The sequence below is a fragment of the Otolemur garnettii genome, unplaced genomic scaffold, assembly GCF_000181295.1.
Source record: "Otolemur garnettii isolate 467f Iridium unplaced genomic scaffold, OtoGar3 scaffold00001, whole genome shotgun sequence".
NCBI lineage: Eukaryota > Metazoa > Chordata > Mammalia > Primates > Galagidae > Otolemur > Otolemur garnettii.
In genome coordinates this window covers 40,051,367-40,063,285 of record NW_003852396.1, presented here as the reverse complement: position 1 = coordinate 40,063,285, position 11,919 = coordinate 40,051,367, and the positions used below count along the sequence as shown (strand labels likewise).

Below are 11,919 nucleotides of genomic sequence, written 5' to 3'. Positions count from 1 at the left end.
CCAAACAACAATGATGGCTGCAACCAAAAAAAATAGTCAGGCATTGTGACGGGCGCCTGTGGTCCCAGCTACTCGGGAGGTGGAGGCAGGAGAATTGCTTGAGCCCAGGAGTTGGAGGTTGCTGTGAGCTGTGATGCCACCACACCTTACCCAGGGCGACAGCTTGAGGCTCTGTCTCAAAAAAAAAAAGAAGAAGCAGGTATGAAAATGTCCATAGAATACCTTAACAGGAATTCACTTCTCAAGTATCCATCCTGCCTTTTAAAAATATATGCAGTTTATCAAAGCACCATAATTCAACCAATCAGACGTCATCAGTAGCAAGACCAACATCTCTTTCGAGAAAGCCTTTGGAAAAAAAAATATTTGGAAGTCATACTGTGTATTGTTGAAACCACCAGGGGTTCTATCTAGGTCTAGTTCCTTGTCTCACAAAGATCCAATCAATTATTGAGACAACAAAGATTGCCAAGGAAGAAAGGGATTTTTAATACAACAGACATCTTATTCTAAAAAGCTGCCTCAGATCCAACTTTCTTTTTCTTTTTTTTTTTTTTTGCAGTTTTTGACCAGGGCTGGGTTTGAACCCGCCACCTCCAGCATATGGGGCTGGTGCCCTACTCCTTTGAGCCACAGGCACTGCCCAGATCCAACTTTCTAAGGGAGATGATGGGCTTTTTAAAGGATAGGCCATGTGCCTCGCGGCAGGTTATGGTGTATCTCACAAGGGGCTACATTGGGGGGCAAGTTGTGAGGGATGGTGAATCTTGGCATCAGGAAGTCTGCCCAGGGCCCTTTGGAATCTCAGCTCCTTTGTCTTAGAGAAAGTCCATTTCTTGACTCAAAGGTCAAGTCATTGGTTAAGGGAGAGGATGGCTACTTATTGCGGAAATGGGATGTAGTTGCTGTATGAGGAAGAATGAAAATGTTGGGCCTGTGACTAAAACTTTTTAGTACGTGCTACAGAGTTGCACCCCTCTGCCCACTAAGGTAGTAAAGTATATTAAAAGGATTTCCCATCCTCACCTGGGGTCCCTCCCAGGAAATTCTGGCATGTATTCCCCAGATAGAATCTCCATCCTAAAATTCCCCTAGTCATTTGTGAATACAGTTTTAAGTAGCTGGTCCAGCCAGAAGATAGGATAGCAGAAGAGGCAATAGATCGAGAGATCCTAACTAAGGAGTTGTCTTGCCAGGCAGACAAAAGTTCCCAAAGGACAAGTAGACACAAAGAGTCTATGTTTTCAGATGTCCCAGGGCGGGGGGCTTATGCCTCAATTACCTTTTGACCAGTAACCACAGCATACCAACCTTTGTATTATCCCTGTTCCCTAATACTCCTTCCATCCATAAAGGGTTCATCTGAGTCCAACAGGGGCTGATCAGTCAAATCCTGGAGACTAGAGACTAGAATACACTTGGTCAGTAATATGAATGTAATCACAGGGTGGGGAATGAGTTTGTAGGCAGTGAGGTGGCTGGATTTTCAGTGAATGCCAGCCTCAGAGCTACATTAGAATTATCTAACAAAGTAGCCTGATATTTGCCCATCCAGGCACTCAGTGGTAACAAAAAGCTTCACTTTTATTCTAGTAGGGGTAATACATAATGTGAATAGTCAATAGCTTCCCATGAGTAAAATTTTCAACATCCTATAAAATATCATCAGTAGCAGCTGCTGCTCTCAGATAACTGGGCCAAACTTTTGTTACCACATCCAGTTTCTCAGAGAAATAAGGTATAAGTTGCTTATGATCCCCCAAAGTTTGTGTCAATACCCTGAATCCAATTCTTTACCTTTCCTTTTTTTTTTGTTTTTAATAGAGCCTCACTCTGTTGCCCTAGGTAGAGTGCCGTGGGGTCATAGCTCACAACAACTCCTCAAACTCCTATGTTCAAGAGACCCTCCTGCCTTAGCCTCCTGAGTAGCTGGACTATAGGCGCCTACCACCACTCCCGGCAGTTTTCCTGTTTTTAGTAGAGATGGGATATTGCTTTTCTCAGGCAGCCTCAAACTCTTAAGCTCAAGCAATCTACCTGTCTCAGCCTCTCAGAGTGCTAGGATTATAGGTGTGAGCCACTGCACCCAGCCATGCCTTTCTTGAATGAACAAATCAAAAGGCTTATATAAGTCCAAGGGACCCAATGAGGGGACAGTCATTAATTTTTAATAATCAAGAAGGCCTTGTGGCATTTCTCAGTCCCTTTTTGAGGCCTTATAGAGGGGGTTTGTTATTAGCTGAAGTTAGGAATCTAAATCTGGCGAAACCCAGCTATACCCAAGGATCTTTGCATCTGCTTGTGTGTGGTATGGACAGCTATCGATTTACAACCTCCTTTCAATCTAGAAGGAGGTTTTAAGATCAGGCATTTCCAACTTCCCTTCCCTTCATGGCCAGGAACTCTTAAATTTTTTCCTTGAGGTCCCCTTGGCCAGGTGGGGTTTCTTATAACCAGCAGGGGTAATGGTGTATTTCTCCACTTTTGGCCGGGATCTACCAGAGGCAGCATCAATGGCCAAACTTTTATTTTGCCCCATCACTGCTGGGGTGGTGTGGCTACCTGGCTTGGTTGATGTTGTCCCTCAGTGCAATGCTGTGGCAAAAGGACTTCAAGTCAAAAGACATACAGCCAATTAAATGTTCTAAGCTAGATGGCAATAAAGGCAAACAGGGATTATTAATCTTTAAAAATTTATAAGCAATCTAAGAACAAAAAAAAAAGCCAAATGCAAGGTTATAAAATTAACTTACGTTTGGTGAGAGAGGAGGGGAGGAGCAAAAACCTACCAAGGGGGTCCAATGAGCACTGGTTGGGTGATAGGCACACCTATAACCAGGATGCAAGCGTAACAAAACCAACCCATGTAATCTCAACCTTAGTACCCCCTTACTATTTTGAAATTAAAAAAAAAATCCTGTCAGGTCAATTTACTGTCAGACTCATAGGAATTCCCTCTACAAAACATAAGCATTTGGGCAGTGCCTATGGCTCAGTGAGTAGGGTACTGGCCCCATATACCAAGAGTGGAGGGTTCAAACCTGGGCCCAGCCAAACTGCAACCAAAAAAAAAAAATAAAAAAATAACAAGGCATTGTGTTGGGCGCCTATAGTCCCAGCTACTCGGGAGGCTGAGACAAGAAAATCGCCTAAGCCCAAGAGCTGGAGGTTGCTGTGAGCTGGTGAGCTGTGATGCCATGGCACTCTACCAAGGGCAACAAAATAAGACTCTGTCTCTAAAAAAAAAAAGCATTTGTTAAAACCATTTGAGTCGAGGATTTAGAGGCTCTTTTATCAGAGTGAAAGAACAACATTCTTTTTTTTCTTTTTTGACACAGAGTCTCACTCTATTGCCCTGGGTAGAGTGCTGTGGCATTATAGCTCAGAGCAACCTCAAATTCTTGGGTTTGAGCAATCCTCTTGCCCCAGCTTCCCAAGTAGCTAGGACTATCTGGCTAGTTTTAACAAACAGCATTCTAAACAAAAAGTTGTCTAACTCCTGCCTAGTTCTGACAATTTCAGGAAAACAGAAGCTTCAGATAGCTAAACATTCAAATTATCTATCTAGATTTTGTGGGCATTTGTCAAAGATGTTAAAAAACCTCAAAACATGGCTAAGGCACCAGCCACATACACCTAAGGTGGTGGGTTCGAATCCAGCCCGGGCCCGCCAAACAACAATAATGGCTGCAACCAAAAAATAGCCAGGCGTTGTGGCAGGCGCCTGTGGTCCCAGCTACTTGGGAGGCAGAGGCAGGAGACTCGCTTTAGCCCAGGAGTTGGAGGTTGCTGTGAGCGGTGAAGCCATGGCACTCTACCCAGGGTGACAGCTTGAGGCTCTGTCTCAAAAAAAAAAAAAAAAAAAAAAACTCAAAACAATTGATCAAAACAGAAGCACAGGTTATTGTAAAATAATAATCACTTAACCAAGAGTGATAATCAGGAGACTTTAAAGGCAATACAGAAAAAAACACTTAACTTTTTCTTTTTTTTTTTTTTTTGAGACAGAGTCTCACTATGTCACCCTCAGTAGAGTGCTGTGGCATCACAGCTCACAGCAACCTCAAACTCTTCTGCTTAAGCGATTCTTGCCTCAGCCCCTCAAGTAGCTGGGACTACAGGCACCTACCACAACACCCAGCTAAAAAAACACTTAACTTTTTAAAGCTCATATTTTCCAGGTAATCGAAAACCTAATAAGGACAACATAGAAATTATTTTGATAAAATGCAAAATCTTTGTTTCTTAAAATGCAAAATCTTTGTTTCTTAGGCCAGTTACCAAAAGGTTTTTTTTAAAAAACAACAACAAAAAAAACATCTTTAGTGCAATTGTTCTTTCTCGTGGGAAACCCATTTAGAGCACTTGGAAGTCAAACCTCATGAAAAGGGTACTAGAATTTTTTAGTCGTAAGAGGACTGTGTCTAGGGTCATGAGTGAACATTATATTATAAAGGAAACTAGAAAACCAATACCTTGAGAGGGGAATACATCTCTTAGCAACAACATTGAACAATTTAGACATGGCAAGAAGTCAAGAAAACTTACTGATTTTCAGACCTTTAAGGTAAACATTTCAGTGTCAGATCCTAACAGCAGAGTGAGAACCAGAGGGGGAAAAAGTTACAGGAGCCTAAGGAAATGTTGGAAGGGGAGGATTTTCATCTCAGGACTTCTCAAGGGGAGGAAATGCTGAAAGCAGTAAGACAGAGCAACATTTTTTACCTTCTGAGATACCAAGAGAAGTTTTAAGAAAGTACAACAAGCTTCTTGGAGTTTTATTACATTTATCTCATTCACATTTGCCCAATTTATTTATTTATCTATTTTTTTAAACAGAGTTTCATTTTGTCACCTTCGGTAGAGTGCCATGGTGTCACATAGCTCATAGCAACCTCAAACTCTTGGGCTCAAGCAATTGTCTGACCTCAGCCTCCCTAGTAGCTGGAACTACAGGCACCCACCACAGTGCCTGGCTATTTTTAGAGACAGGTTCTCAAGCTCTAACTCGTGACCTCAGGTGATCCACACGCCTCGGCCTCCCAGAGTGCTGGGATTACAGGAGTAAGCCACCCGCCAGGCTGCTGCCTAATTTATTTTACAAGTTTACTAAACGGTTTAAATGCAACCATGTGATTAATTGTGCCCTCAACAAAGTTATTTAAGGTCTAAGCAAATTTAATATCTAAACATATTTATACACAAAATTGGGAAATGAATTTTAAAACATAGACCAAGAAACAATCAAAAATATAAATTTAACTATCACTTTTTTTATTTTGGGGGGGCCAGGGTCTCACTGTGTTACCCAGGCTAGAGTGCAGTGGCATCATCATAGTTCACTGCAATCTCAAACTCCTGGGTTTAAGCAATCTTCCTGCTCCCGCTTCACGGGTAGCTGGGACTATAGGAACACACTACCATGACCAGCTAATTTTTCTATTTTTTGCAAAGATGAGGGTCTCCCTATGTTGCCTGGGCTGGTCTTGAACCACCTTGGCTTTCCAAAGTCCTAGGATTACAGGTGTGAGTCATCATTCTTGGCACATAATTTAAACTTAAAAAAGAAAAGAAAAACTACGTAAATTAACAAATGTGAGTATCCTAGTAAGACTTGCTATCCTGAACAATATAACATTTTTACGTTTTATAAATACAGTAGAAATTTTAGAACACACCCTGATGGGTGGTGCCTGTGGCTTGGTGAGTAGGGTGCTGGCCCCATATACCAAGGGTGGTGGGTTCAAACCCAGGCCCAGCCAAACTGAAACAAAAAAATGGTCGGGCACTGTGGTGGGTGCCTGTAGTCCCAGCTACTCAGGAGGCTGAGGCAAGAGAATCGCCTAAGCCCAAGAGCTGAAGGTTGTTGTAAGCTGTGATGCCATGGCACTCTACCGAGTGCGACAAAATAAGACTCTGTCTCCCCCCCCCAAAAAAGAACATACCCTGTTTTAAGATGTTAACTAACTTGATCTATCTAAAATGCCAGTCTCCCAAAATAAAATTTATTGACATGATATTACCTGACCATAGATCAAATAAACTTCTAACATCAATCCTTGGGATCTCGAATAATGGCACACAGTCAGAAATTTTTTGACATATAAAATTTCCCCCCAGTGAGGACTATAAAACCTGCTAGACAAATCCTGAAAGAGCTATCACACTAAGATTAAGCTGTTGTGTTTTGTGTGTTTTTTCCTGGGTTTTTTGTTTGCTGTTGTTGTTGTTTTTGTTTTTCTGTTTTTTTGAGATAGAGTCTCACTCTGTTGCCCAGACTAGAGCACTGTGGTATCAGCATACCCCACAGCAACCCTAAACTCATGGACTCGAGCAGTCTTCCTGCCTCAGCCCCCAAGCACTTGGGACTACTGCCACAACTCCCTGCTAATTTTCCCATGTTTAGTAAAGATGGGATCTCATTCCTGCTCACGCTGGTTTTGAACTCCTGAGCTCAATCTTCCCACCTTGTCCTCCTAGGATGCTAGAATTAAAGGCTTGAGCCATCTCACCCAGCCTAGAATAGGCTATTTTAAAGACAGTCTAACTAATCTCAAAACATTTTTCTGCTTAAGGGAAAATTCAATTACATGTAACACTTCCAAAGAATAACATTGTTTTCAGGTTCTCTTTGGATTCTAAGAATAACCATCTTGTTCATTTCTGAAGCAGTACTATATAAAAATTAACAGTTTAAAAATTCTTTTAAAAAATTTTTTTCCAGGCAAAGGCCTTTGCTACCGCAATACAAAGTACATATAACATTCTAATTCGCAACGAGTATTCAGAGTAACCAAAGCCAAAATATCTTCATGAGTTTTTAACTGTCAGTTTCCGATTTTAAGGCTCAGCATTTGTAAATCAGTGGTTAGGGAGCTGGCCACATACACCAGGGCTGGAGGGTTCAAACCCAGCCTGGGCCTGCTAAACAACAATGACAACTATAACAAAAAATAGCCTGGCTTTGGGGCAGACACCTGTAGTCCCAGCTACTTGGGAGGCTGAGGCAAGAGAATCTCTTAAACTAAGAGTTTGAAATTGCTATGAGCTGTGATGCCACAGCACTCTGCCAAGGGCAACACAATAAGACTCTGTCTCAAAAAAAAAAAAATTGTTTCAGATTTTTATGCTGTCACTTACTTAGAATTTTATTTCTTATTTACTGACACTTATTTTTGTTTAGGCATTCTAGATTTTTACCTAAGAACTGTAAACACTTGATTATTTTTGCCAATAACTTGGGAGATTTAATTGTTTTTATTAAACCAGCAACATGAACTTAATTAAAAATCATACAAACATAGGGTGACCAGATTCTAACATCTGTAAGGCGGGACAACATGGTGGGGGGCGGAGCGGGGGCGGAGCGGGGGGCGGAGCGGGGGCGGAGCGGGGGCGGAGCCGGCGCGGGCAGGGCCTGACAACAAGGCAAACTTTGATAAGCAGTTCTCGGTAATCACTTATCAGTAATTATTTATTACAGTTTAACATTATAAAATACAAAAATTACAAAAATAATATAAAACTCATATTCTGGCAAAATAGCCATATGGCGGCCGAAAACCATATATTCCCTTCTTGTTCTCCAGCCCATTCGTGTATTCCTTCCAAAAATCGAGACTTTTTTAAAACGCCGCGGGTTGTGGGACAAATTGTTGAAAAGCGGGACTGTCCCGCCAAAATCAGGACGTTTGGTGACCCTATACAAACACAGATCATTTTTTTGACCTGGTTTTTAATTTTATGACCTTTGTTTCAAACCCTGATACTTTCAAATATAAAGATGACTAGCAAACTCAAGCTGAAAGGTGTACTGACAATTTTGAAGACATTTTTATTGCTGTTCTATCAGTAATTTTTAAGCTACTTTTGGTACAATGTAGACATATAATACATGTCTACACATATACACAGAGTTTTAAAGCTTTTATTTCAGAACTCCAGCCATGAGATCCCTGAAGTTCTACATAAATCCGTATACGTTGTTTGCCACTTCTCTTCCCCTCTCCAATAGCAGATGTCCTTTCATCCTGACCAGGTTGCTTCCACGGATGATGATGTGTTTCAGTTTCCTAGACCTTAGGACAGAGATCTCTTTTAATCTCCCAGACCTTAGAATGGCAATGTCCTTTAACTCTTCAGATCTTGGAACCTGCCACAAGAGCAACTACCATTAGAGGTGTCTTTCAATCTCCTAGATTTTTTTTTCCAGTTTTTGACTGGTGCCAGGTTTGAACCCACCACCTCCAGCATATGGGGCCAGCACCCTACTGCTTTAAGCCACAGGTGCCGTCCAACTCCTAGACTTTTGATTGAACTTATCATACCATCAACAGCAAATTTAAAGTGGGCAGAAAGAAAATAGAGACAGAGAGCTTAACAGACTTCTCATTTTCATGCCACACATGAATACAGATACACACTCAAAGAGAAGTTCAAGAGGTTCCAAAGAAATGAACTGAAGTTTCACCTAAAAAGCCCTGGGAATGACAAATCAAAAGTTATCTTAGTTCCCTCTTTCACAAATGGTTGGTGGCTTATGTAACTGAAAACAAACAGTAATTCTCTGAGAACTCCCCGAATTAAGAGGAGTGTCCTCCATTGTGTGATACCTTCAAATAGCACTCACTCCTGGATGCAAATTTCAAAATCTGAATCCAGGGTTCCTTTCTTCAAAGGCAATGAGGAAGCAATCAGCAATGCATCAGAGGCCAAGAAGGTGATGGGGATCTGTGACGGCAAAGCTGGTGAGGGAGTCCAAAGCCGCCCTCTGGCAAATATGGCCAGGTGGCTCTGGTAAGGGAAGCTTTTGACCTCTCCTTGTTCCATAGCTACCAAACCATGAGTAACACCCTCTTGAATGAACCCACATAAATTGCTGTTGAAACTACAAGGGTTAAGTCTGAGTCCAGTTGCTTGTCTCAGAAAGATCCAATTATTGAGACAGTGAGGGTTGCTAAGGAAGAAAGGATTTTTTTTTTTTTTGGAGACAGTTTCAAGCTGTTGCCCTGGGTAGAGTGCTGTGGCATTACAGCTCACAACAACCTCCAACTCTTGGGCTTAAGCGATTCTCTTGCCTCCGCCTCTCAAGTAGCTGGGACCACAGGCACCCGCCACAATGCCCGGCTATTTTTTGGTTGCAGCCGTCATTGTTATTTGGCAGGCCCAGGCTGGATTCGAACCTGCCACCTTAGGTGTATGTGGCTGGCACCTTAGCCACTTGAGCCACAGGTGCCGAGCCACCCCAGCTATTTTTGGTTGTTGTTGTTGCAATTGTCATTGTTGTTTAGCTGGCCTGCCCAGGCTCGAACCCACCAGCCTGGGTGTGTTATGTGGTCCACTGAGCTACAGGCTCTGCCAAAGAAAGAAATTTTTAATACAACACAGACATCTTGTCAAAAGAACAGAAGCAGCCTTAACTCCATTTCTCAGACTAAGCCATATGGTGGGCTTTTAAAGGAGGGGCCATGTGCCTCAGGGCAGGTTGTGAGGAATCTCACAAGAGGCTATATGTGCATTGGGGGCAGGCTGGGAGAGAAGAGGAATCTTGGCATCAAGAAGACTGCCGAGAGGCCTTCAGAATCTCAGCTCTTTGTCTTGGGGAAAATCCACCATTTCAGAGGAACAATTCAAAAATCAAGTAGTTAAGGGAGAGGATTATGCACAGAGATTCTTGAAATTTGTTCAATGGGCAGCGGTTATATGTGTAGTTAATCTAGAAAACAAGCTACTCTCAAGGCTTCAGAATCTAGTCAAATATGATACAAAGCTCTAGTCTGTTCTAAGTCTTCCTAATATTTTCATAGTAAACTGACTACCAGTTTAAAAATTTCTCACATTTTTCCTGCATACATCAAGTAATTCTAGCAATCCCTAAATTGTGCAACACCTCTAAACTCTATTCTATTTTAGCTTAATTTTGTATTCAAGGAAAAAGACAGACTTTTATCAACTGAACATTATGCCAGAACATGAGAAATGAATAGTGCTTATGAAACAAAATCCTGACATCCAAACTCTGATAATACAAACTCTATTATCAAAATCAATGGAGAATTCTTTGCTGTATGTATGGAGCATTTATTTGGTCTTTAGCCCATCACATACTGAAACACACAGCCATGCTTCTGCCTTGTATTACACTTAAAAATCAGGACAAAGGCTGGGGATGGTGGCTCGTACCTGTAATCCCAGCACTCTGGAAGGCCAACATGGGAGCATTGCCTAAGCTCAAGGAGTTCGAGACCAACCTGAGCAATAGTGAGACCCCCATCTCTACTAAAAATAGAAAAACTAGCTGTGTGAGTTGTGGCAGGTGCCTGTAGTCCCAGCTACTCGGGAGGCTGTGGCAGGAGGATCGCTTGAACCCGTAAGTTTGAGGTTGTTATGAGCTATGATGACATGGCATTCTAGCTTGGAAGAACAAAGTAAGAGACTCTGTTTCCTTTTTTTTTTTTTTTTATGAAACAGAGTCTCACTACATCACACTGGGTAGAGTGCTGTGGCATCATGGCTCACAGCAACCTACAACTCTTGGGCTTAAGCAGTTCTCTTGCCTCAGTCTCCCGAGTAGCCGGGACTATAGGCACCTGCTACAACGCCCAGCTATTTTTTTTGTTGCAGTTGTCATTGTTGTTTAGCACGCCTGGGCCGGGTTCAAACCTGCCAGCCTCTGTGTATATGGCCAGCGCCCTACTCACTGAGCTACTGGCACTGAGCCGTGAGACTCTGTTTCAAATAAATAAAAACTAAAACATACTAATTCAGATGAAACATAGGAAAGGTTTAAATTCTTATTTCCAATTTTATAGAGTATAAAAGGGAATGTAAGCTCTATGAGGGCAGGGACCTTGACTTTCTTATCCACCTCTGTATTCTCAGAACCTAGAATAATGCCTGATACCTGATAGTTGTTCATTAAATGTGTTGAATGTCAGGGTGTTAGTGATGGGAAAAGGACTAGGTTTGAATCCCAGCTCTGACACTAGTTTCTAGTTGTGGACCTATTCGAGTCACATAAGTTTTCTAAACAGCAATTTCTTCATCTCTTTTAAAAGAAAGAATTCTTTATCCTCTGTTTTTCTCACAGCTCTGCTATGAGAATCAAATAATCTAATGTATGTAAAATCACTATGTGAAATGCCATAGCATTATTAAAAATAATTATTTTAGTAGTGACAGTGTTATTATCAAAACCCCAAGAGGTTTTGGTATAGGTCTAGTTGCTTGTCTCACAAAGATCCAATTATTGAGACAACGGGGTTGCCAAGAAAGAAAGGAATTGTTAATACAACATCTTGTGAGGAGAAAGAGAAACTGGCTCAAATCTGTCTCTCAAAGAGAGATCATGGGCTTTTAAAGGAGGGGCCACGTGCCTTGGGCCAGGTCGTGGTGTATCTACATACACTGGGGGCAGATTGGGAGGGATGGTGAATCTTGGCATTTGGAAGTCTCCCCTGGTATCTTCAGAATCTCAACTCCTTTGTCTTGGAGAAAATCCATCATTTCAGTTATGGTGACTCACGCCCGTAACCCTAACACTTTGAAGACTGAGGCCAAAGGATCACTTGAGGTGAAGAGTTCAAGTCCATCATTTCTGGGAAACTACTCAAAGGAACAAGTAATAAGCTAAGGGAGAGGATTATAATAAACATATAGGCATTCATGGAGCCAGTTACTTTATAGTATAACATCGCCTGGTAGACATCCTTAGTACTTAAGTTAATAATAGTTGCCTTTGTTCCTTTTGGAAAGACATCTGGAGAACACTTAGAAAACTAAAAATAGACCTGCCATTTGACCCTGCAATTCCTTTATTAGGTATATTCCCAGATGATCAAAAATCGCATTACAACAAAGATATTTGTATCAGAATGTTTATTGCAGCCCAATTCATAATTGCCAGGTCATGGAAGAAGC

General features: G+C 41.7%; 1 pseudogene; it reads right to left on the bottom strand.

The window, feature by feature from the left end:
• Window positions 1–6,121: 6,121 nt before the first annotated feature.
• On the bottom strand, window positions 6,122–6,169 carry LOC111724568 (annotated as a pseudogene).
• Window positions 6,170–11,919: the final 5,750 nt, after the last annotated feature.